The sequence below is a fragment of the Panulirus ornatus genome, chromosome 9 (genome assembly GCF_036320965.1).
Source record: "Panulirus ornatus isolate Po-2019 chromosome 9, ASM3632096v1, whole genome shotgun sequence".
Classification (NCBI taxonomy): Eukaryota; Metazoa; Arthropoda; class Malacostraca; order Decapoda; family Palinuridae; genus Panulirus; species Panulirus ornatus.
The window spans coordinates 48,032,410-48,054,215 of record NC_092232.1 but is presented as its reverse complement, the minus strand read 5'-3'; the positions used below and the strand labels follow the sequence as shown (position 1 = coordinate 48,054,215).

General features: G+C 48.1%; 1 long non-coding RNA gene across 1 annotated transcript in view; it reads left to right on the top strand.

Annotated features, from left to right (window-relative positions):
- LOC139750117 (uncharacterized) overlaps window positions 1-21,806 on the top strand; it is a 220,386-nt gene that overhangs the window by 168,256 nt on the left and 30,324 nt on the right. Inside the window, exon 2 of the long non-coding RNA XR_011713085.1 lies at window positions 14,141-14,259. This is a non-coding gene — a long non-coding RNA (uncharacterized lncRNA). The remainder of the gene's footprint in view (window positions 1-14,140; window positions 14,260-21,806) is intronic.

Genomic DNA, 21,806 nt, shown 5'->3' with positions numbered 1-21,806 from the left:
CTCTTCTCTTCTCCTCCTCCTCTTCTTTCACTTATTCATTTTAAGGTTTGATTGTACCCGTTTACTCAGCCCGGTTGGTGGATCTCGCCGTGCACCAGCTTCGCGGGTCTGCTGTCCTCGCGAGACGTCGGTGGTGTTATTCCTCGTCGAGAAGACTTGGTCGACGGAATCATGAGAACTCGCCCCACCACCGTAGCGTCTTGGGGAGCATGGATAGAGAGCTTCCTCACCACACCGTGGGTGTGCGCGTGTGGTGGTGGTGTTGTGGGTATTAATGTACCGCCCCGCGGCCCATACCTGGGTAGGCCAAGGGGGGCGGCGTGCTCCTCCAGCAAGGCCCTGGTATTGACCGATAAAGATCATATTTCCTGAGGGAGGGAGGGTGGTGCCGGGTCTGCCTAACCCTCCCTACCCGCTGACATAACACCGCACCTTCCCTCCCTCCCTCCCATGGCACGCCGGCCGCTCCCCCACCGTGCCACGCCACACCACACCCCCGTGTCATGACACAGTGTGCACTTGGCTGCTGACACACGGCCTACCTGCTGCTGCCTCAATAGACAGCGCATCCACCACAGTGATTGACCGCGCACCTGTTGCCGTGGAACACTGCGCGCTTACCTCCACAATACCATGCGCCCTGGTACAGTGAAAAATATTCTGATTCCACTAACATTTTGTGTACTTACTGCTCGTATTTACTGCCTTGGTAGTGTGAGCACCGGCCTTCGTGACGCCCCTGTTGACGTGACGCAACGCGCCTTTTTTCCTGCATACACTGCGCATCACCTGCATGCGCATCTACTTTCTGGATACACTGCGCACCAGCCGCCGTAGCTATTTTCCTTTTATGATAACCGACATACCACGAGCAAACGCATGCCCTAGTTAACGTCACGTCGCTTGAAACGGTAAGAAAAAGGTAAAAGATATAAGGTGTGAAGAAAGTAGAAGTAAGGGGGTGAGGGGAATTAATTTCAGTTCCTCATGAGTTTTATACAACCGACTCGTGAATGCAGGAGGATTAAAAGACATCGGATGGAAGAGAATTCCGCTGCTTCCCTGAAGAAATTGGGTAGCATAACGGTCAATCCTCGTGTGGCTGGTCTCCACACAGAAACTAGGGGAAGCAGCCGCAGCCAGTTGCGTGCAGCGGGTCCAGGATCTTTTGGACTGGGACGCGTGTAGACGCTTTAGGTGGTAAGGCAAGGAACATTACGACAGATGGAAAAGGAATGACTGAAGGCAAGTGATGACTGATGAGTTGACACGGTGGAGGGCTTTGGATTCCATTCCGTTTAAGAGTGTAGTGGGTAAAGAAGCAGACCAGATATACGAGGCAACGAAAAACCCTTTAGGTATGGAATATTCTCTCACAAGAACAATAGCCACGGAATCTATACAGGATCCCCACCTTGTGGGAGGCAGACTGTGAAATGATTATGTCTGGTGTCCAGGATAGAGTGGAGGATACCCAACATGTTTATGCTATTACAAGGTTGACTTACGGTGGTCTGAAATTTTCCCTTTAAAGGAGGAAGCGAGTGGGGGTTTAGGAAGACAGAGGAGGGGGTGCGGCTGAGTTTTACCAGGAGCGAAGGTAACCTATCTTCCTGCTTCCCTATTCTAAGATGCTTGCACAGGTCAGAATGAAGAGAGGAGACATGTTCATTGGGAGTGTTCGAGGGAGAGCCAGTCGGAAGAACACGCAGAGCTGAATGATCGTCTTGACAGCGAAGAGACCGGAAGAATGATATCGTAAAGGTGAAATCATAGAGACAATTGGAAAGACTCCCGAGGTGACGACCTCGTCGACGGGATGAGAGAGAGAGAGAGAGAGAGAGAGAGAGAGAGAGAGAGAGAGAGAGAGAGAGAGAGAGAGAGAGAGAGAGAGAGAGAACTCGCTTCGTCCCATGACCTTCCACGATGGAGCGGCTAAGGAGGAGGAAACGGTGCATTAGAAAACGGAGAGGAACAGACGATCTTGAGGAAGGAAGTTTAGGGAAGCGAAGATTTTTACGTCAGACTCTAGCACCCAGGGATGGTAGAGGAGGACCACGACAGGAGACTTATCCAGAGGCCCTGGGGAGTTGGGTCATTAATGGTAGATCACCAGCGGACCTTAGCACCCCGCGAGAGCCAAATCAGTGATCCGAAAGAAGGGAAAGGCAGCCTTAAGAGTTAAGAGTGAGAGTTACGGTGGGGATCAAAGACTTCGGAGATTGCGGGAGTGGAGAGAGAGAGAGAGAGAGAGAGAGAGAGAGAGAGAGAGAGAGAGAGAGAGAGAGAGAGAGAGAGAGAGCGCAGTGAGCCGGTCGTTGGAGGGGTTGAAGCGGTCTCTTGTCTTAGGGATGTGCTGCACCAAGGCATGCTTCCAGGAAGGGAAGGTGACACATTGAGCACGTATATTTTTTTTTTAAGTATACACTGTACACCAGCTGCCGTGGCACACTGCACACCTGTTGCCGTGAATAATGCGCACCAGTTGCTTCAAGAAGTCTTATAGACGAGTGTGGTCCACAACGCTCTGGGAAAGAAAATTAGAAAGCAAATGGATGACTTTATGCTGAGGACTATTTAATTTCTACGAGAGAGTGAGCTATGTCTTAGACAGAAGGGAAGGCTGGGTCGATTGTCTGTATTTGAACAACAAGAAAGGAAGCTAAATAGGAATCGTTTTCACTAGGAAGGAATGAGGAATTATAGGACCAACCAGCAACACACACGACCATCCAGTAACACAGGTCCAACCAGCAACACACAAGACCAACCAGCAACACACAGGACCAACCAGCAACACACAGGACCAACCAGCAACACACAGGACCAACCAGCAACACAGGACCAACCAGCAACACACAGAACCAACCAACAAGACACAGGACCAACCAGCAACACACAGGTCCAACCAGCAACACACAGGTCCAACCAGCAACACACAGGACCAACCAGCAACACACAGGACCAACCAGCAACACACAGGTCCAACCAGCAACACACAGGACCAACCAGCAACACACAGGATCAACCAGCAACACACAGGATCAACCAGCAACACACAGGACCAGCCAGTAACACAGGTCCAACCAGCAACACAGAACCAACCAGCAACACACACAGGACCAACCAGCAACACACACAGGACCAACCAGCAACACACACAGGACCAACCAGCAACACACAGGACCAACCAGCAACACACAGGACCAACCAGCAACACGCAGGACCAACCAGCAACACATCTTGGTGCTCACTCAGTGTTAGCTTTGTGCCAGGGTGTACCTGTTCTTCAATGGAATGTTCTCCGTCCGTGTTCTTCGTGTCGGGAGACGAGATTCGCTTAATAGACACTTCGATTCAACTTCAGAATGATCCTGGTGAGGGAGGGAGTGCGCGCGCGCGCCGGCCGCGGCGGCCGAGCACCTCAGTTTTTGCCACCAACAGTTTGAGGAGGAGGAAGAGGAGGGAGGGAGGGGGTGAGTGTGTGTGTGGAGGAGGGTAATTGGTCATGCAGGGTACCAGCCGCAGAGATTGCTAGTTACGCCGTAACCCAAATTAATGACTGTAAGAATCAATTATATAATTGTTATCGTTAGATAATAGTACTTGTGGGGGGGAGACTGTTGCATTCTGGCGCGATTTATAGAGCAAGTTAACTTCTGGCGAGGCTCGGGCTTGAGTTCCGGGTTGGTCCGCTGCCACCATCTTGCCCAGCTCTCGGGGTGTCCTGTGTTGCCTTCAAGTGTTCCAGGAAACGCAAGAGATTCTGGTGCAAGGATACATATATATATATATATATATATATCCATTCTTTCGTCTGTTTCCTTGCGCTACCTCGCTAACGCGGGAGACAGCGACAAAGTATAATAAATGTATATATATATATATATATATATATATATATATATATATATATATTATATTATATTATATTATATTCCTATGAATCCACGGGGAAATGGAACATGATAAGTTCCCAAGTGCACTTTCGTGTGATAATCACATCATCAGGGGAAGATACAAGAGAGAAATATAAGTCAGTTGATACACAACGAAGAGACGTAGCTACGACGCCATTTGGTAAACACCTCGGGGTGTTGGTAATCTCATTAATTCCTTTTTCGTATCGTTTTCAGCAGTGGTTACCGAATGTGTGTGTGTGTGATCATGGTCATTTTTCCAGTGGGTTACATCGGACCTGATGCTGAACCTCTTCGCTGAGAACGTGTATCTTGACGTGTGGTGACTACAGTGGAATTGTTGTGGATGAAGTTGGTCGGTCCTTCTGTGAGAGTGTCGGGGGGGGGGGGGGGTTGTGTCCTCACAGGAAGGGTTGTGTTACTGTACCAACAGTTGAATAGCAGCTGCTGACACCAGTATCTTCAGTGGAGGAGGGGTTATGCTGTGCCAACAATAAACAGCTGCTGCCACTATTATCTTCATTGGATGAGGGTTATGCTGTGCCAACAGTAACAGCTGCTGACACCAGTATCTTCAGTGGATGAGTGGTTATGCTGTGCCAACAGTAAGTTCATTTGACACCATTATCTTCAGTGGAGGAAGGGGTATGCTGTGCCAACAGTAACAACAGCTGCTGACACCATTATCTTCAGTGGAGGAAGGGTTATGCTGTGCCAACAGTAATAGTTGCTGACACCAATATCTTCAGTGGAGAAAGGGTTATGCTTTGCCAACAGTAACAGCAGCTGCCACTGTTATCTTCAGTGAAGGAAGGGTTATGCTCTGCCAACAGCAGTTGCCACCATTATCTTCAGTGGAGGAAGATCAAAGAATATTCACATCCTCCATCGCCCGTGTTAACGGAAGCATCTACTCGTGCACAACACACTCCAGACTCCCTCACCACAACACATCTCGCATTCCTCTCAAGTGGACCACTCCCCAGCTGCACCTGCTAACACACCTGGCCCCTTCCACTTTCCCTCCGCCTCATATTTGGTCTTCTCACACACCTGTCATCCCATCTGGCCCTTTCCACTGTCCTTCCGCCTCATATTTGGTCTTCTCACACACCTGTCATAACATCTGGCCCCTTCCACCATCCCTCCGCTTCATCTTTGGTCTTCCCACACACCGCTCATCACACCTGGCCCCTTCCACCGTCCCCCCGCTTCATCTTTGGTCATCTCATACACCTCTTATCATCTTCTTCCTTTCCAGTGTCCCTCCTCCTCCTCACCCTTGGTCCCGCCGTCTGTAGCAGTCTCCCACGTACCTCCCTGAAAAGTGGACACAAAATTGCTACAACAACAGGCCTTCGTGGCTTAGTGACCTGTGTTCTAGTATGTAAGTCAGGTGATCTGTGTTCTAGTACGTAAGTCAAGTGATCTATGTGTTCTAGTAACTGTGTTCTAGTACGTAAGTCAGGTGATCTGTGTGTTCTGGTAACTGTGTTCTCGTACGTAAGTCAAGTGATCTGTGTGTTCTCGTATCGTAGTGATCACCATTCGTCACCAGGCCTCTGCCGTCGAGCCACCACTGATCAGTGGTCTTTGCGAATCTTCCACGTCAGATCGCTTCCGCGCGACACAGAAATTGCCCTTCTGCCGTGGCTGCAGGTCCGTCCCGCGCGCTCTGGGCTAGTTAGGCCTCGCCTACACAAACAGGCTTGTGGTTCTGGTCCAATCTGATGGTCTTGGTTTGGGGTCAGCCAACATTTCTTGCTCGCACCTCTCACACACGTCGAGTTTGGACCCACTTCTCGCCGGACCTCATGGTGTGTGTGTTGGTATCGTAATGATGAAAATAATAGGGATGTTACGTACGGGTTGTCACTGTGTGGGTTTGTATCGTAATAATAATAATACGGATATTACGTACGGGTTGTCACTGTGTGGGTTTGTATCGTAATAATGATAATACGGATATTATATACGGGTTGCCAGTCCTTCACTGTATGCCAGCGAGACATCCATCCATACATACATACATACATACATACATACATACATCCATACATACATACTCTCCTTTGATGTGATCAACCCAAATGGTTTTACGGTGGTCAGTAATCGTCATTGCTAACTCGCCATTTCTAACTGTGGTCCTTGGATTATCACTGCACAGCACATTGCCTTTATACCCACCCTCATGCCCTCTCTCTCTCTCATCTGTCCACCCGCTGTTCTTATACACCTCCTCTCCTCCCGTATTATTACAACCATAAGCCATCAGTGCGCCATCAGTGAAAGCAGTGAACAGCCATGGCTTATTCTTCCCTGGCGTGAACTTTGACTTTAAGCCAGCCTCTCCCTCACACTCCACACACACACACACACACACACACACACACACACACACACACACACACACATACACTAGGGAAACCTCTGCCAACGTTTACTTCATTTTAGTTTACACCTACCCCTGTCGACCCCTGACACTCCATGTTGTACTGGTAGGGTCGCTACCCTTGTCGACCCCTGACACTCCATGTTGTACTGGTAGGGTCACTACCCCTGTCGACCCCTGATACTCCATGTTGCACTGGTAGGGTCGCTACCCCTGTCGACCCCTGACACTCCATGTTGTACTGGTAGGGTCACTACCCCTGCTGACCCCTGACACTCCATATTGTACTGGTAGGGTCACTACCCTTGCTGACCCCTGACACTCCATATTGTACTGGTAGGGTCACTACCCCTGCCGACCCCTGACATTCCATATTGTACTGGTAGGGTCACTACCCCTGCCGACCCCTGACATTCCATGTTGTAATGGTAGGGTCATTACCCCTGCCGACCCCTACCAGCACCCTGTTACCTGCACCATGTAGCAGTGTTTGTGAAACTATTGAGTCTGGCACCCTCATGTGATAACTCTCCTCCTGTTAGCTCATCTCTCTCTCTCTCTCTCTCTCTCTCTCTCTCTCTCTCTCTCTCTCTCTCTCTCTCTCTCTCTCTCTCTCTCGGGGGCAGGAAAAGAGACAGTCTCTTTAATCCACACCGCAATGGTCGTCCGTCGTTCGCTCGCCATTCTAACCCATTTGCGAGCGGAGATTCCACGGGGACTGCGTTGCCGCCTCGTCATCTGGTGCTGAGGTGGGCCAGCGCACCCCCACAGACGTTGGGGGGTTGTGGAGGGTGGTTGGTGGGTGGGTAGGTCACCACTGACCATAGTCACGTTAGTATCTCCCTATTTGAAGGACCCCCCCGTCACAGGAGGGGTCGTACATACAGGGGGAGAGGTGTGGTTCCTCCATACAGCGTGCCTTGAGTCCTGTCTACATTAAGGGCCTGACCGTCCGTGTACCAGGAGAGTGGTCAGTGCAGTGGTAACAGGTGGAAAACCCTGGACGGTAGACGTGTGGTACAGTGGTGGCCTGGACCACATCAGAGCCATCACATGCGGTAGGGCAAGGCCAAGGTATTATTGGTGTATCGTATGATAATGATAATAACAATCATGATGATAATTAATAATGATAATTATGATAATAATAATAATGATAATAATAATAATAATAATAATGATAATGAAAATAATGATAATATTATTGTTATTATTATTATTATTATTATTATTATTATTATTATTATTATTATTATTATTATCATCGATATTATACGTGTTCGCCATTTTCCGTGTTAGCAAGGTGACGCTAAGAACAGACGAAGAAATGGCCTAATACGGTCACATCTATTGTCTAGCTGTCATGTATAATGCGCCAACACCGGAGCCCGCTTATCCACAGTCAGGCCCCACAGACTTTTCCGTGGTTTCCCTCAACCGCTTCATATACCCTGGTTCTGCCCCATTGGCAGTGCGTCGTCCCCTGTAAACTACATCGTTCCAATGAGCTCTATACCTTGCACGCATAGCACCCTCCTGCATGTTCAGGCCTCAGGCCTTCAAAGCATCGGTCACCCCTTCCCTCCACCTCCCTTCTAGGTTATTCTCTTTTCCTTGTTCCCTCCACTTCTGATATGTGTTCCCTCTCTGTCATCCTCTCCTCACTCATCCTCTCTATAAGGCCACACAGTAATCATGCGACGCAGCAGCTTGCTGAGTATCGAGTGGTCTAGCTAGTGGTGGGGGGCACACGAGCAGCCAACTCTCGGGAGCAAAAACCAATGTAATACCTATAGGAGAGGGAAACTGAACCGAACTTGTGGCGTACGGCAAGCGGGTCAAGTTCTGAAGTTAGCCTGGCAGAGTTTGTAAGTCGGGCCGCTTTCAACTCGCCTCTGTCAGGTAAGGATGCAGAGCTAGAACCACCTCAGATGTGAGAGCAGTACTCCATTACGAGGACGGATCAGTCCTTTGTATCTGTACTGTATGGGGAAGGAGTTTTACGCTCGTGATTGTGTGTGTGTGTGTGTGTGTGTGTGTGTGTGTGTGTGTGTGTGTGTGTGTGTGTGTATGAGGGCAGAGCGAGGTTCTGCATCTCAGGGAACGGCTGAAGGCCACAAGGCCAGTATATGACAATCTGTGACGTGTGTAGAGGGCATTACACTCCCTAATGAATTCCCCATTTTTTTTTTCTTTTTAGAAATTGTTTGGATCTATGAAAGGCAAGTAGCCTGCTGGCGTGGATCATTTTCAAGCGTTAATTTTCTAGTTCTTCATCGCCCTGCAAGTGTGAGGAGTAGTGGCGTAGTCTGGACTTCAGGTTTGAAAACGAAATGTAGGTGGCCTCGTCGACCTGTTTGAAACGACTGTATTTTGTTACCGGAATGTGTCGTCTTGGTGAATGGTTTGGCGGTGAAATTATTTCTTCATTGCACCCTCGTCCCCCACACCTAGTGCAACGAGGTGTGTGAAACGATTGTTCTGAGAGACGTTGTTGGATCATTTACAAGTGGAGGAGGGTCCTGGTAGATGTCGACCCCTGAGCGGTGTGCATCACCCGCCCGCCGGTAGATGTCGTGGTTGTGAGGGAGGCCAGTGCCGTGCTCAGGATGATCCTGGGCCAGGTAAGGTGGAGGGACGTCTCGATGGAGGAGCCACAAGACGGAGAGGGAGCAGATGCAGTGAAAGAAGTGGCGTGGATGGTTGTGTATATTCGGGGATACGTGGCCTTATGGTACATGAAGGCGATCTGTAGCACTTGCTCCACCCTTTGGTAATAGGAGGAGGAGGAGGAAGAGGAAGAGGAGGGGGAGGAGGAGGAGTCTGAAGAGAGCAGACAGATGGACTCGATAGACAAAGGGATGGCAGGAGGTAAACATTGGTCAAGGGGCTGAAGTGTCGTCGCCACGACCAGCAAGCAGCCTCGCCCATCCCCCGGCACCGCCTCACCTCGCCCACCTCGGCCTCACGTCCTCAAGACCTGAATGCTGCGAGGAAGACGGTCCCTCCTCGCCACCACCACCACACACTTCGCCAGAGGAGAGCGACCACCGCTCAAGCCACCACCAGATAGGAAAGTACTTCGGAAGGCGGGAAGAGAGAGAGAGAGAGAGAGAGAGAGAGAGAGAGAGAGAGAGAGAGAGAGAGAGAGAGAGAGAGAGAGAGAGACTCACCCCCTGCGTATTTCTCTGATATAAGACCCGTATTTCCGGGGGTGGAGGGGGTGGCTGGTGTGGACCATTGCCGGGGGGTCGAGGTGGCATTTAGCGGGTTACAAATGTGTGGCCGGGTGCGGGCGGCTGGATGGGTGTCGCCCACCAGATAACGCCTCCCCCGCCCAGCCACGCCAGCTTAACTCTACGCTAAATTTCTGCCCCAATTAAACTGTCTCAAATTGCTTACACGCCGGGCTTGCCAAGTGGAATTCTATTACGGACTGAGAAAATTACTGTTGGTGTAGCGGGCCGCGCGATCTGTACCGCCCAGCTTGACCAAAATAAATGCAATTACTCTGGATATATATATATATATATATATATATATATATATATATATATATATATATATATATATATATATATATATTCCTATGAGTCCACGGGGAAATAAAACACGATAAGTTCCCAAGTGCACTCTCGTGTAATAATCACATCGTCAGGGGAGATACATGAAAGAAATATAAGTTGATATACAACGAAGAGACATATTCGCCATTTCCCACGTTATCGAGGTGGCGTTAAGAACAGAGGACTGAGCCTTAGAGGGAGTATCCTTACTTGGCCCCCTTCTCTGTTCTTTCTTTAGGAAAAGTAAAAACTGGAGGGGAGGATTTCCAACTCCCCGCTTCCTCCCCTTTTAGTCGCCTTATACGACACGCAGGGAATACGTGGGAAGTATTCTTTCTCCCCTATCCCCAGGGATAATATATATATATATATATATATATATATATATATATATATATATATATATATATATATATATATATATATATATACACACACACACACACACACACCACACACAAACACGTACAGAGGTGTTACCGGGCTTCGCCTGCTCGAGGTTGCAACATGAGTGAAAAGGCATCTTCGGCGTGACTCTTATCATTAGGAGTACAATCTAGTCATAAAATGTATCGCTCCAAAGAAGTCTACACTTCCCTGCTGCTGAAGGTAGCACGGGACTCATGTCACAGAAGTTGGTCCTGAACGCATAGGTTCGAATCCTGGTCACGGGAGTCGGTCCACTGTCAACCCAGCTGTTCATCCACCCTTAGGGGTTGGTCGATATAATGGGTACCTATATATATATATATATATATATATATATATATATATATATATATATATATATATATTCTTTCTTTTTCTTTCAAACTATTCGCCATTTCCCGCATTAGCGAGATAGCGTTAAGAACAGAGGACTGGGCCTTTGAGGGAATACCCTCACCTGGCCCAATTCTCTGTTCCTTCTTTTGGAAAATTAAAAAAAAACGAGAGGGGAGGATTTCCAGCCCCCCGCTCCCTCCCCTTTTAGTCGCCTTCTACGACACGCAGGGAATACGTGGGAAGTATTCTTTCTCCCCTATCCCCAGGGATAATATATATATATATATATGGGATGGCCTTGATTAGGTCCTCACCCGTGGCGTCTCAGCTAACATACAGAATATATATATATATATATATATATATATATATATATATATATATATATATATATATATATATATATGTATATAAGCTGCCGTATATATATATATATATATATATATATATATATATATATATATATATATATATATATATATATATATATATATATATATGGGATGGCCTTGATTAGGTCCTCACCCGTGGCGTCTCAGCTAACATACAGTATATATATATATATATATATATATATATATATATATATATATATATATATAAGCTGCCTTATAATTCGGAAAATAAAGGAAAAGGAAGAGGAAGTGGAGAAAGTTTAATGAAAACACTGTTATAATCGGCTTACGGAAAGGTATATACAGTTCCTTGCGCTGAGTGTGACGGGAGAGGTAACAGGGCGGGGGCAAGTGACGGGAAGGGGTGACAGGACGGGGGCAATGTGACGGGAAGGGGTGACAGGACTGGGGCAATGTGATGGGAGGGGGTGACAGGACTGGGGCTAGTGACGGGAAGGGGTGACAGGACTGGGGGGGCTAGTGACGGGAAGGGTGACAGGACGGGGGCAATGTGACGGGAAGGGGTGACAGGACTGGGGCAATGTGACGGGAAAGGGTGACAGGACGGGGGCTAGTGACGGGTCGGGGGGGGCTGGCCCGTCCAACCGTCATCCAGGTAAACACCCAGTATGATAATAGAGACATCATAATCAACAAACACGTAAAGGAACTTCTAAAGATCATTTTATGTCAAAGAATAACTTAGAGTGATAGACTAAGCGTGTTATCTATCGTAAAGGTTATACGAGAATGTCTTCAAGTCAGGTGATCTGTCCCAAAGAGACGAATTGGAAAAGTAAGGAGGAAGAAAAGTGAGGGGGAAGAAAAGTGAGGGGGAAGAAAAGATGTGAGGAAGGAAATACAGTACCAGCTGGAGGTTCTTGCTACTACCGGAGACAATGGTGACTCATGAGTGAGTTCTGTCTTCTCTACTGTCTGCTGAGAGACAGGCAACTGCCCGTCCCTCTACGGACAACTGTCCGTCCCTCTAAAGACAATTGTCCGTCCGTCTACTGCATTCATCTCATGACGACGGCCCGTCCGTCCGTCTACTGCGTTCATTTCATGACGACGGCCCGTTCGTCCGTCTACTGCATTCATGTCATGACGACGGCCCGATCGTCCGTCTACTGCATTCATGTCATGACGACGGCGCGTCCGTTCGTCTACTGCATTCATGTCATGACGACGGCGCGTACGTCCGTCTATTGCATTCATTTTATGACGACGGCCCGTCCGTCCGTCTATTACATTCATTTTATGACGACGGCCCGTCCGTCCGTCTACTGCATTCATTTCATGACGACGGCCCATCCGTCCGTCTACTGCGTTCATGACAACGGCGCGTCCGTCTGTATGCAGCATTCATGTCATGACGACGGCGCGTCCGTCTGTCCATGCGGTGCGTGAGTGAGGGGAGGACGACAGCTCACAGCTTTGCCGGGTGTGGTGATGGGAGTGTCCGAGCGTTTGGAAGAAACGGACCAAGTCCGATGGTTAGGTCGCACAGTGCCGTGGACGATGGGACGAGGCTCAGCCAGTAACAAGAGGATGTGATGAGCGTATGATCGTTAGCGGTGCCAAAGAAACACAGGAAGTCAGAGCCTGCAAGGTGGTGGATAGTCCTCCAAATGAGGCATGGGTGTCTTAACTGAGACTGGTTTAGGAAGACACTCGGTGCGCCAATGTGCCACGGAACACAGCAGGTCTTGCCTCCCAGAGGCAGGACAGAGCGATACAAGAGCCCGACCATCTCGTATGCAACGTCACTCAGAGTAATGAGGAGTCATAATATTGGGTTGTATCTTTCAGGGGTACAGTTGTTAGCATTGTGGCGTGTTAAAGTGGTCATGGTTGTCGTATAGTAAACTCAGATGATACGGTGTCAAAACCGATTTCGTAGAAATAAAAGTTTATTATTATTATTATTATTATTATTATTATTATTATTATTATTATTATTATTAATGTTATCATCATCACTACTACTACTACGACTACTACTACCACTACTACTACTACTACTACTATTTGGTCAGACAAGGGAGTAGCTACGCGCCGCTTTCACATCCCATCGTTCAATAGCACTCCTCCTCCTCCTTGACTTGTGTATATATACACTTACACCTTGTCGTGCTGTCCTCACATTTGCTCATGTGACACGAGTCACGGAACGTTGTGTTACTGCATACCTGAGAAGCATTACACTGCTGATAGCCACCTGAGTTTGCGTCTCTACCCCTGCCATCAACTTTGGCCCAGCTATTATGTAATCTACCAAGTGTCGGTTGACGTGATGCATATCATCCAGTGATTAAGGAGACCGAGTGTCTGCTGGTGTGGACTGGTCAAGTGTCGGAGGGTAGAGGTCGCCCCGAGCTTCCGTCAAGCTCTACATTCGGAAAACACAAGCGTAAGGGGATGTTTAGGCTCGCCTTGGAGTGGACGAACTCGTGTCGCATTGGCGTCCAACGTGCGAGAACTGTCTGCCCAAGGTTTCCCCAGGAAGCGAAGCTCGCATATATATCCACTAGCATGACTGTAGTGAACGTCGGAGGTCTTCTGTCCCTAGGAGCGTGGGCCGGGGCCGCCCCCCACAAGCTGCTGCTGACTTTGGTCGTTTGGTCGACCCAAGCTGTTGGAAGGCCGCGGTGCGCAGGCCTACGTGACCACCACATCTTGGCTGGTCTGGTCCACTTCATAAACACGTATCCAGGGACTTTGTATTTCTTTACTGTGTCTGACATTGTGAGTCTGACGATTGCAGACAGTGTTTTGAGTAGTCATGGCCCGCGGATGTTCAAGGTAATTCCTCGCTATGTGCTTATCCCGCCTTTTGATTTTATGGACAGATTTGACGTAGTTGGCTATGCCTGTCGTGCCAGTTGGAAAATATTCGTGAGTGTAGATCAGGAACCATACCTTCAAAAGGATTGTCTGAGTACCGATGATTATTTACCTCTCCCAGTCTGCACTTCAAAGAGAACGTCCTCAATCATTTCAGTCGTTCCCAGTCGTTCGGTTCCTCTACCGCGTGAGTATGGTGGTCGTGAAAGGTCTTTGCGCACTTTATAATTGCAGCTACATTGTCTTCCTTGACAGGTGATGCGAGTCCCAGCGCGTTGAGCAGCGTCATCACACCGGTTATCTTGAAGGTCCGCAACATCCATCCCACAATCCATATGAAAGAGGCAACTGTTGCCTTGTCCTGTTAGCTGTAGGTAAGTTCGTCAAGACATTATTCATTTCTCTGAGGTCTTGCACATCGTATAGTTATGATGTGACGGTGACTTATGTCCGTCTGGTACTCCGGACTGCTCGTAATTTCATCACCCTCACCGTACCGGAGGAGTTGAAACTTATCCCCGTTGAAAAGCAGTTCGTTTACTGTGGCCCAGTGCAAGACTTTGCTCATGTCAGTTTGTTGATTGTGTGCATCTTCTACCGACAAGTTTTTCATGCTTGTTCCAGCATCATCTGGGAAGGATGATGTGAAACTATGACTTGTGTTTGTGTGAATATCAGATATGGGAATAAGGAACAGGAGGGGTGCAAGTACATCTCCTTGGGGGACTTGACGTCTTTACCTTGGGGGTCCTGGGTATAACCTGATGTACATCAACGAGTTGTGGTCTGTCAGTTCAAAAGTCGTATATCCATGGTTTAATGTCACTGGTTATTTCCACCCTATGCAATTTATACACATTGACATCAAGGTCGCATTGATCAAAGTCTGTGTATATCATATCAACATTTTGTGTCATTTCCAGCGCTTCTATCATTAAATCATAGTGTTCAAGCGACTGATAGAGGCAAGAAGTTCCTGCCCTGAAACAATGTTGTTTTGGGTAATGTAGTTGTGATACGACTCCCCCACCAAGAAAAAGGTGACCAGTTAACAACTTAAAAGACTCCCTCATGTACCTTGCCAGTGTGGTAAGTCAGTGCTACTGGTCTGTAAGTTTAACTTGTGTTTACCTTCTGCGTGGAGTGGGGCGACGTGGGTCAGTTTCACACTCTCGCGGATGATGCCAGATTTCAAACTCTTTGTCAAGGGGACATTTCGTACTTGTGCCAGAGATTTTACTATTTTGCATTTCCTTGGTTAAAAACCAGGGTTCCAGGGGTCTGGTCGTGGGGTAGGGTGAATGGATATGTTCTCACTGGCCCTATCGAGGTCTTGTATCGAGGTGGAGAAGACCTCGAGGTGGTGAGATCTGCTTTGCGTTACGTAGGGGGCATAACCATTTAGGAAGAAGTCTTTCAATTCATTTGTACTAAAGGTAGTACATTTTTGGAGGGGCGTTTTTGGCTCACTGAAGACCAATTCATGTTGCCTTTTTAGAGTCTCTCCTGGCAATCCTCCATGTACGTGTCCTCGTCTCTCCTCACTGTACCAAGTGGAAATGGTGGTCCTCAACTTACGTTTTGCGTAAGAGTAAAAAGGTAATCTTTCTGTTTTTCAAAATAATGGCTCTTCCCCCCCCCCCCCCCCCCCCCTCTCTCTCTCTCTCTCTCTCTCTCTCTCTCTCTTTTAAGTGGGTTTCGTTTGACTTATTAAGCTTCATGTTATGTTGATTTGAGTCTCCTGTGTGTGGAGGAGGCGTCTGTGTAGATGTACTCTGGAACCTCCTACCACCTCCTTGTGGCTGGTGGGCGTCGATGCTTTTGTGGTGGTGCGTTCAACACACTCCTCTGGTCTTCCGGTACATGGGAGGGTTTTCCCACCGTGTCCCATGCACAGCACTTGATCTGTCTGAACACCATCAGTTCTGGCAGTTCACTGGCTGATGGGTGATACTAACAGGCGTAATGGATAGTTTGGTTCGATCCGTCACTTTCAGCTTGTTTAGGACGATACCATGAGAGGCAGCTGGTTCTCCCTGCCCTCACTATACCAACACAAGGTGAGGGAGGCAGCATGTTGCCCCCCTCACTATACCAACACAAGGTGAGGGAAGCAGCATGTTGCCCCCCTCACTATACCAACACAAGGTGAGGGAGGCAGCATGTTGCCCCCCCTCACTATACCAACACAAGGTGAGGGAGGCAGCATGTTGCCCCCCCTCACTATACCAACACAAGGTGAGGGAGGCAGCATGTTGCCCCCCTCACTATACCAACACAAGGTGAGGGAGGCAGCATGTTGCCCCCTCAGTATACCAACACAAGGTGAGGGAGGCAGCATGTTGCCCCCTCACTATACCAACACAAGGTGAGGGAGGCAGCATGTTGCCCCCCTCACTATACCAACACAAGGAAGAGGGCAACATGTTGCCCACTCACTAGACCAACACAAGGGGGCCATGTTGCCCCCTCACTATACCAACACAAGGTGAGGGAGGCAGCATGTTACCCCCCTCACTATACCAACACAAGGTGAGGGAGGCAGCATGTTGCCCCCTCACTATATCAACACAAGGTGAGGGAGGCAGCATGTTACCCCCCTCACTATACCAACACAAGGTGAGGGAGGCAGCATGTTGCCCCCCTCACTATACCAACACAAGGTGAGGGAGGCAGCATGTTGCCCCCCCCCCCCTCACTACCACACCCTAATAAACAGTCGTTTCTATCCAGTACAGTTAGATAAATTCCCACAAGACGACCGGCCGTTCACTTGCTTTAGAATTTTAAGATAAAACGCTGAATTATCCCAGCCAATAGCAACCCCAGATTTACTTAGGGCACGGAGGCCTGTGAATGCCTCTCGAGATCTCTCGGACGAAGACCACGACTGAAGGATGTTAGCCTAGATTTCTGTTCGAAGGCACAAGTCAGAACACTTTTGGGGAAAGAACAGAGATTCCTAAGATGGAAACTTCACTGTGTCATATATTACGTTCCTGTTTTCCAAAATTTGTGTTCAGCGGCTTTGTGTAGCAGGTCCCAGGGATGGTATACACCTAGTGTAGCAGTTCCCAGGGATGATGTACACTAAGTGTAGCAGGTATCTGGGATAATGTGCACCTGGTGTAGCAGGTCCCAGGGACAATGTACACCTAGTGTAGCAGGTCCCAGGGACAATGTACACCTAGTGTAGCAGGTCCCAGGGACAATGTTCACCTAGTGTAGCAGGTCCCAGGGACAATGTTCACCTAGTGTAGCAGGTCCCAGGGACAATGTACACCTAGTGTAGCAGGTCCCAGGGACAATGTTCACCTAGTGTAGCAGGTCCCAGGGACAATGTACACCTAGTTTAGCAGGTCCCATGGACAATGTACACCTAGTGTAACAGGTCCCAGGGACAATGTACACCTAGTGTAACAGGTCCCAGGGACAATGTACACCTAGTTTAGCAGGTCCCAGGGACAATGTACACCTAGTGTAACAGGTCCCAGGGACAGTGTTCACCTAGTGTAATAGGCACCTAGGAGAGTGGTCACCGGGATCAGCGTCCACTTGGAATAACGGACACTCATGATTAGCGGACACCTGGGGGTGAGAACCTAGGATGAGGACATCTGGGGTGCTGGACACACGGGCTGGTGAGAGAGACAGGAGGAGGGAGGACACCTGGTGTTGACGGCAGCTGTGGTTGTGGACACCTGGTGTTGACGGCAGCTGTCAGTGGACGCCCCAGATGGCTGGAGTTGTGGACACCTGGGGTGTCTGGGAGCTGTGGTAGTGGACACCTGGGGTGTCTGGGGGCTGAGGTAGTGGACACCCTGGGGTGTCTGGGGGCTGAGGTAGTGGAGTGGACACCTGGGGTGTCTGGGGGCTGAGGTAGTGGACACCTTAGGTGTCTGGGGGCTGAGGTAGTGGAGTGGACACCTGGAATGTCTGGGGGCTGAGGTAGTGGACACCCTTGGTTTATAGTGGCTGAGGTAGTGGACACCCTTGGTTTATAGTGGCTGAGGTAGTGGACACCCTGGGTGGCTAGTGGCTGAGGTAGTGGACACCCCGGGTGGCTAGTGGCTGAGGTAGTGGACACCCCGTACGGCTAGTGGCTGAGGTAGTGGACGCCCCGGGTGGCTAGTGGCTGAGGTAGTGGCCATCGGGATAGCCTCAGCCACCGGTTGCCTCCTCCCCCCTACGTCACCCTAACTTTCCATGATGAACTGTTGTTTTTGGATAACACCGAAATTTGGTTCATAAATTTTCCGAACGCGATCATTTTATTGCCGTGTTTGCCATTGCCTGATTATTTACCCCATTTGTTACTTTCACGGTGTAGTTCGGCTTTTGTTTGGCTGGTGTTGTGTGTGGTTTTCTTAATTTTTTTTGTCCTTTTTTTTTCTTTTTTAAAGGATTCCTTTTGGGTCTTAACAGTGAGACATCTTACGCTGCAGCGGGACCAAGTCATCCCTCACCCCATTATGTCATTATTCTATTTAATGATTAATCAAGTTGATCAAATTGATCAAGTTGATCAAATTGATCAAGTTGATCAAATTGATCAAGTTGATCAATGATCAAGTTGATGAAGTTGATCAAAGTAATCAAGTTGATCAAATTAATGAAGTTGATCAAATTAATCAAGTTGAAAGTTGATCAAATTATTCAAGTTGATCAAGTTGATCAAATTAATCAAGTTGAAAGTTGATCAAATTATTCAAGTTGATCAAGTTGATCAAATTAATCAAGTTGATCAAATTAATCAAGTTGATCAAATTAATGAAGTTGATCAAATTAATCAAGTTGATCAAGTTGATCAGATTCATCAAGTTGATCAGCCGTCAGGATCCTTCACAGCGACCTTGGTGGGGGGGGTGGGGGTGAGGGGGGGAGTATACAACACCGGAGGAAAGGGGTCGCTCGTGTTGTTGTTATTGTCGTTGTTGTGGTCGTCAGACCTGATTACCACCAAATTGGGGTGAATGACCAGTGAATGTTTACTCTACTTTGATTTCACGAAGTGTGTGTGTGTGTGTGTGTGTGTGTGTGTGTGTGTGTGTGTGTGTGTGTTGCGGGGAGAAAGATTTACACTTGTGTTGCACCATCTCTTAGCCGTGTATATTTTTACAATGTTTTTATTCGTATACACACACACACACACACACACACACACACACACACACACACACACACACCTCGGCCTAAGGCAGGTATGTATGTCTGTGTGTGTGTGTATTCATGTGAATTACGTATATGTTCGTGTGTTCATGTAATCACTATCCTGTGTGTAACCACGTAGCTTTATAATACAGGAGGAGAGGTCTTCACACGTGCCCCCCTCCCTCACCTCATACAACTGTCCTTCTCATTACGCAGAGTCCATTTCCACCAGCCACCGCTCGAACGCTGACCACCGCGTCACGCGCTTTCTCAAAGCGCCTCCGCCACGCCGTCCGTGAGTGAGGGACGTGCTCGGTCGACGTGCTCCACCTGATTTTAGAACTTCGGACGCTATAAACAGGTCGCCTCTCTCTCTTCTCTTCTCTTCTCTTCTCTTCTCTTCTCTTCTCTTCTCTTCTCTCTCTCTCTCTCTCTCTCTCTCTCTCTCTCTCTCTCTCTCTCTCTCTCTCTCTCTCTCTCTCTCTCTCTCTCCCTTGGAAGGATTCCTGCAGCTTATGAACCGCTGGGTAAGAATAAGACGCGCTGAGGTCCTCTCTCTCTCTCTCTCTCTCTCTCTCTCTCTCTCTCTCTCTCTCTCTCTCTCTCTCTCTCTCTCTCTGCGTCCCATCCTCACTCCTTTGCGCTTATTGCTTTTTAAATTTCATTAGCCATTCACCAGACCGACGCTGGACTTTGCCCTGGTCCCCTTGTTATTGTCCTGGAAAGCAACATTACATGCAATTTTTTTTTTCATTTTTTGTGAATATGTCTTCGATTATCTAAGTTGGAAGAATAGGGTAGCACTAAACTTTTAGACTTACCCTTATTTGTCACATCTTTGTTACAAGATGCATTAAAACGTCTTCCTAACTTTCCAGTTAACTTAGTTCACAAAATGTCTTCCCAGCTTTCCAGTTAATTTAGTTCACAAAATGTCATCCTAGCTTTCCAGTGAACTTAGTTCACAAAATGTCTTTCTGACTTTCCAGTTCACTAAGTTCACAAAATGTCTTCCTAACTTTCCAGTTAACTTAGTTCACAAAATGTCTTCCCAGCTTTCCAGTTAATTTAGTTCACAAAATGTCTTCCCAGCTTTCCAGTTAATTTAGTTCACAAAATGTCTTACTGACTTTCCAGTTAACTTAGTTCACAAACCAATTGGGATAATATAACTACCTAGAGATATGTCTTATATGACTCCATTCATCTACCAGGCTTGTGGGATCACATATGCTCTTCAAAATCATGTTGCTTTCCAGTACATTAACACCATCTGCAAGACCTTAATATATAGTAGGCCAGATCATGCAACAACTGGGAGTGTTTACCACGTCAGATGCAAGGCATGTGAATGTATTTATGGAGGCCAGACTGGCTGGTGAAACTGTAGCGGAGAGATGTTATTGGCACCGACACTCAGCACGCAGGGATGACCACAGTGTTCCAGTCTTGTACATCATCACCGCTGGGGTTTCGTTGTTCTCGCCCACGCTTGTTGTCAGTATTGTTCTTTTGTTACTTTTTTGTAAGATCTTTGGAGAGAGAGAGAGAGAGAGAGAGAGAGAGAGAGAGAGAGAGAGAGAGAGAGAGAGAGAGAGAGAGATGGTGTCATGGACGTGAGAATTTCATTGTCAGATTCATTTTCCAGTCACGACAATTAGCTACGTTGCTCCTCTTTGCATTCGTTCTAGTTCTTCTTCGTTTCCTAATGGTGATAAGAACTTAACAATGTGTCTTAAGTACTGCGTCTCGCTTCATGGTCCATATCTCTATGAAGCGTAATATTCTGTCTGCTATATTTTCTATAGCTAAGCATTTTTTTCTTTTCTTTTTTTTTTGCGTATATTAGGTCAGTACTGATCACCTCTACCATGTCTTTTCCTTCACGTACTTTTGTTAGCGGCTTACGAAGTGATTTACATCTGTGCTTCATATTTCCGTCGCCACAGTGCATTTCCTGGCCACATCTGTTCACAGTGGAGTTCATTTGCCGCGTCTCTGGCCAGTGTGTGTGAGTGTGTGTCTGTGTGTGTCAGCCTCCGTCTCCTTGGATGCTAAGACAGTCACCCTTTGTTTGGGGCTGTCGTATCCTAATTTGATATCGTCAGTTCTTGACATAGAGCAGGTGAGCCGTGTCTGTGTGTCTGTGATGTTGATGATAAGTGTAAGGGGAGAGGCCCCAGAACTGTGTGTGCCTTGTGGTACCCCGGTTGACGTGCGGACACACCATGGGGGGAAAAAAGGGTGCTTCCACGTCTCTTGTGTGTGTGTGTGTGTGTAGTTGAACAGAGAGAGAGAGAGAGAGAGAGAGAGAGAGAGAGAGAGAGAGAGAGAGAGAGAGAGAGAGAGAGAGACAAGTGTGTGGGTTGGCGCTTCGTTACTGCAGGGCGGTGCAAGGATCAGATGGCAGTGTGGTTGAAAGGGCCGCTTGTTGACGGGAGGGGATGGGAGTAAAGCAGAGGAGGAAACGTATGTACTTGTGTGTGTGTGTGTTGAGGGAGGGAGGGAACTGACGCAACCCAGCCAGTCTCGCGGGGGTGATCAGAGGTGCTGTAATGATGGGATGACCATCAGGGTGCGTCCAGTCTGGGGAGAGGGGGGAAGAGTCGGGAATAAAGGACAGAGTCGGGAGAAACGCCCTGCTATGTAGGGAGGACCTGAAGTTAGGGGAGACTGGGATAGCGAGAGGTGGTAGGAAGCAACTCTTTAAGATTCGACGAGGACGTATTCTAGTGATGTGTATTTGAGGGAGGACAGAGGAATGAAGCAG